Here is a 5,313-nt window from a genome sequence, read left to right as displayed (position 1 = left end):
TATCAACCAAATGCCGGTAGGTAAATCTGTTTTGTCTATTAATGATCCCGTATGTGACATAGCCTACTTCTTGTCAGATTAAGTTTAAAGTTATTATCGTTTTATAGGCTATATCGGCACATTCAAACAGGCAAGTCTTTCGTTATTAAGCGTTTTGCAGTCCCAATTTTAGGCCTAATTAACTTTACATTTTCTCTGTTTCTTTTACAGCTACGTGATATAGTTTGGATATTACCTGAGTCATGGAAGGAGCTCCTGGACATTAAGTGTTATTCCTAGCCTGATATCTTTTTATAGTCGACCCTAAAACACTGTTTGCTCCTGTAGTGAGATGTCAGAAACTACAATACTTCGCCACATACTGATTTTTTTTTTAAAACGTTTTTTTCATTTCATTTTTTCACAAACCATTATCATTCTTAGAATTACACATTTCCGTTGTGTGGTGTATTTAACATAATTTGATGTTCCTATGCAAGGCTTTATAATGAAACACAGTTCAACACTTTTCAAAGTAATTTTTACTGAACATGAACTATTTACAATATAACGAACATAAGATAACAAAATGAAAACAACAGACAGGATAGAGTGGGTGAACAGTGTGATGAAAAAAGGCAACCACAAAAGCAACAACCCAGCAAACATTTTCTCGACCTGCGTCTAGATGAAGACGTCCAGTCAACGTCGCGTCACGTCGTGACTTTAATTCGACTGTTTTTCAACATCATAAAAATAATATCATGGCAAATATGACCTAATTAAATATGCATTTTAGAGCGGTTTAACTGAATAAACACTGCCAGAAAACGCTTTCTCGACCTGCGTCTAGATGAAGACGTCCAATCGACGTCGCGTCACGACGTGACTTTAATTCGACTTTTTTTCGACATGATAACATTAGGGGGAATACGATCTCAAAGAAAACATATTTAACTGAAAAAACACTGTCAAGAATGATTTCCTCTATCTACTGCTGTGTCGAGATGCAGATATCCAATCATGTCGGGACGTCTGACTAACGTCGGGCAGGCAGGTTGATTTGACGTCTATCTGAGGGGCTGAAATGACCAACGTCATTTAGACGTTGTTTCAACGACCTATCAACGCACGAATGTTAAAAACTATTCGAAATAATGGAAATATGTTCGTGAATTTAAGAAAATAATGTAGTATCATATTGGCAATGTGGGCTGAAATGTTTGTGATTCTAGCATCCATCTAGGAACTATTTTTCCTCGCGTAGTTAGCGCACCTAGTGGTTTCCTACGCATGCGCAAGAAGAACTCTGCAGTGTCAGTTGACGAGGAGGAGACAGACACCTGTGAAAGGTGAGTTACTAAAAGTACTGTAATTTAAAATGAAACCGTGTTTGGTAAGACGTCATACGTTTATCAGTTGCATGTTAGAGTTTTGATTTTGTTGCTGCATCGTGTATTGTTACAGATAGCTGTTTTTTTTGCTTTTATTCGTAACCGAGCGGCGGCTAGCAGCCGAGTTAGCTGCCGTGTGAAACTAGCCCTGAGTTAGCTCACAGGCTACGTGAGGTGCTCGATGCTAAACCGAGCCGAACATCTGTGCAACTCTTGGTTTAGCATCGTTACAGAACCAAAACACTTTAAGGGGCCGTCCAGACGGGCGAAAACGTTATTTTTTCTCCGTCTTCCTCGGCATTGTTTCAAGAATATTTGCATCTAGACGGATCCACCGAAAACGCTGTAGTTCATATGCCAGGCCTAAGGTGTCGCTTGACATACACCGAAAACGGGACGGACCATACCAGCTCCCGAAAACTATCTGGTCCACGGACATTGATATGTGGCCAGAAATCGTCTTATAACCGGGGTCTAACCGTTGACACATGCTGATAGTTGTCTGGTGTCGCTACACGACCGCAACGGCAGAGGGCGCCATCTTATTGTAGAGACGTGACTGACAGTGTGGCTGGTTATCTGTCAATCACAGCGTAGGTGTAGAATGGTCATACTTTGTGCCATCTTCTTCAAATTTGAAACAAGTGTTCACTGATAGTGTGGCTACAGCCCCATAATGCCATTGACATGCTCAGATGAAGCCACAAGCAGTTATTCATCCTTACAGTTTTTTTTTATTTTAGGCGTACTAAAATTTTTACATTTTTATTGACTTCAGAGGTTAATCAATGTCACTATCTCTCTACATATAAAAGTAATCTATTTGTGTGTCTCTGTTCCTCGCATAGGCCTGTTTTGATAACTATTTGTCCAATTTACCTCACTTCACAGGTTTATTGTGAGACGCACACCAGGTGAGATATATACACACACACACACTTGAATGGGGGGGCTTGAATGAATATGAATATTTGGATACAGCCTCAGAGCCGTCCGCCACTGTTTTACGCTGTTGCGATGATGCTTGGACAGAGGTGCTAATGCATAACAGCAGCAACAGTGAGGAATATCTTCAAATTCATTCTTTTAGAGTAAATGTATTCCGAAACTGTAGCACATGTTTGAAATGAAATGGAATTGTCCTTTAAAAGAAAACCTCTAATGTGCTATTGTGCTCCCTGTGTGAACAGCCAGGCACCTGCATGAAAGAGAAATTATGCTTAGTGTTGCCTCTCTGTGTTGTGCCTTTTAAAGCCACAAAGATGTTCCATGTCATCAAGTGTAAGAAACTAAGATTGATATAATTGAAATTACTGAATGGGCTTCATGTGCATGTGGCTATCCTGGGCTAAGCTGTGCTACCATAGCATAGACTGTTAATGCCTACTGGCTTTATTAGGAACCATCAGATTCAGGCTACTGAGTGGCTCTAAGAAGTGGTTCTTTCATTACTCTTTCAACTCCCAAAACAATTTATTCTTGCCATCTATAAAGTGCATTTAACATCTGAATAGGTGCTCTGTAAACATTTTTTTTTTCTTATGCCCTCTCTCCAGCTGCTGTGAAGAGATGGAGTCCAAAGGCCACAGATGCAGAAATAGTGTGTGATTCAGAACCAACTTAAACATGCCCCACCAAGAAGCGGGGGCAAGGGGCAGACCCCCACAGGACTGCAATAAAAAGGAAGTCAATAAAACATTTGTTCCAATAAACATGTTCGTTTTTTATTCAATATATAGATAACTCGTTACATATATCTGGTCCTGAATGCTGAGATTTGTCCATGTACTACTTGTATTTTACAGTATGGGTGAACATTATTCGAGTATTTTTAACTTTATCACAGCTGAGTTTATTTACTATGAAAGTTTTAACCAGGTTCACCATTCCTGTGATATTTTAAGTTGGCAAATGTGAAATTTGCTGGTGTTGTCTATTGGACTTTTTGACCTCTTTGCATTTTAAGGATTTTTTTGCTGAAATTGATAAGTTAGTTTAAATAGTTGCAGATTAGAGCATTGAGAATTGCACATGTAGACTATAGGCTACAGCACAAGAGCTGTGCTTGTCATAGAATGTATGGATGTGGTAATGCCAGTTATGTAGGCACTAGTTAAAACTCGATTTAGGTAAACATATTTTTAAATGCAATACATTACATGTGTATTTTGACAAAGGTTGATATGCCGTCGAAACGACGTTGAAACGACGTGAATTGATGCCGTCTAAGAGCCGTCGAAATGACGTCGGTCATGAAAACGACGTCAGAAAAACTTTCATTTCAGCACCTCTGGTAGACGTCCAATCGACCTGCCTGACCGACGTTGATTAGACGTCAAAAAGACGCCACGTAGAGACGTTGAAAAGTCGTCTATACGACGTAATAATTGAAGTAGCCTGCTCTGTGAGCCGTTTTTATGTCGTCGAAACGACGTGAATTGATGCCGTCAAAATGACCGACGTCAGAAAAACTTTCATTTCAGCACCTCTGCTAGACGTCGAATCGACCTTCCTGACCGACGTTGATTAGACGTCAGATAGACGTCACGTAGAGACGTTGAAAAGTCGTCTATACGACGTAATAATGACATTGATTGAAGTAGCCTGCTCTGTGAGCCGTTGATATGTCGTTGAAACGACGTGAATTGATGCGGTCTAATAACGGTCGAAATGTGGTCGGTCATAAGACCGACGTCAGAAAAACTTTCATTTCAGCACCTCTGCTAGACGTCGAATCGACCTGCCTGACCGACGTTGATTAGACGTCAAATAGACGTCAAAATGTTTGCTGGGAAGTTAAAAAAAAAAGGAAAAAAAAAGGCCACCCTCACTTTCCCTGGTCTATTCGTGGGCTTAAATATATTTAGAAAAAAACCCCAATAAAACCCACTATCAGGTTAGGAAAACTGCTTGAACAAAAACAAAACAAAACGGAACAAACAAAAAAAAAAAAGCCCTGACCCATTTTAAATGTTTTGCCGTACCTGATAGTGGGTTTTAAGGGCTTCGGAAATGTTTTTAAAAAAAATATCATTTCCCAAAGTGGAAAAATGAACTCCATCGCGCAAAAACAGACCAGGGCTGTTAAATTTGATGTGAGGGTGGCACACAGAAAACCCACCCAACTCACAAACAAAGGACTTAACGACACTGTTCACCCACTTCCTCGCCTTGTTCAGTCTGGCCGGTTTGGCGCATCTCCACCGGCGCCTCTCCACAATCTCGGACCAGACCACGGTCATATTCGGGAACTTGTGGTGGAGGTCCTGCAGGTCCCTCTTAATGTCCCCCACTAGCTGGACTCCCTTGGCCTTTCCAAGGTCGTTGCTGCCACACACCACGACCAGGACATCGGGGGCCGCCCTGCCCCTCAAGCATGCCAGGAACATGGAGCGAAGGCTGTGCCACCTCAGGCCACCCGACCCAAACCACTGGACACAGGCATCCAGGCCGAGGTTGGAGCCCACTGTCTCCCTGGCTCTTCCCTCTCCTCTCCGGACATAGCTGTCCCCCAATATCCACACGTTTTTATCTGTGGAACAAAGGATCGTTTTCTTGTGTTAGACCGATATGGAGGATTTATAAACAAATTGACCAAATAAAAAAGTTTATTGCTTTAATCACAGATTGTTGCTCTCTTACTGTTGTGGCTCCATTTCAAAACTGGCTGTTATTCGTTCAAAAACACTGAAAGTCTGTGTAAAGCAAATTCAGCCATTTTCTTCTAAATACATTAAATAGGTTATAAATGTATTTCCTTAAAACATGTAAAAAGCCATTCAGCCATTTATAATTTAGTTATGGAGCTAGGCTGCCAAACTGTATTTCAACATTTCTGTGTTCAGGATTTAATGGGCGGGTCAGAAATGATTAGCATAAACCCCGCCCTGCTGCGGAAGCGGTATAAATACGTTCAGCGCATTAGCTTCGGTGGTTTTCC

At 41.1% G+C, this 5,313-nt stretch overlaps 1 long non-coding RNA gene across 1 annotated transcript; it reads left to right on the top strand.

Moving 5' to 3' along the window:
* Window positions 1–1,038: 1,038 nt before the first annotated feature.
* On the top strand, window positions 1,039–3,354 carry LOC311252493. The gene is made up of 3 exons (XR_014621534.1): window positions 1,039–1,331; window positions 2,265–2,287; window positions 2,930–3,354. It is a non-coding gene; the product is annotated as an uncharacterized lncRNA (long non-coding RNA).
* The last annotated feature ends 1,959 nt before the right edge of the window (window positions 3,355–5,313 follow it).

The sequence above is a fragment of the Pagrus pagrus genome, assembly GCF_965226575.1.
Source record: "Pagrus pagrus genome assembly, chromosome: 23".
Taxonomy (NCBI): Eukaryota; Metazoa; Chordata; class Actinopteri; order Spariformes; family Sparidae; genus Pagrus; species Pagrus pagrus.
Note: the sequence above shows the minus strand (reverse complement) of the source record. Positions and strands in the feature narration are given on the sequence as shown.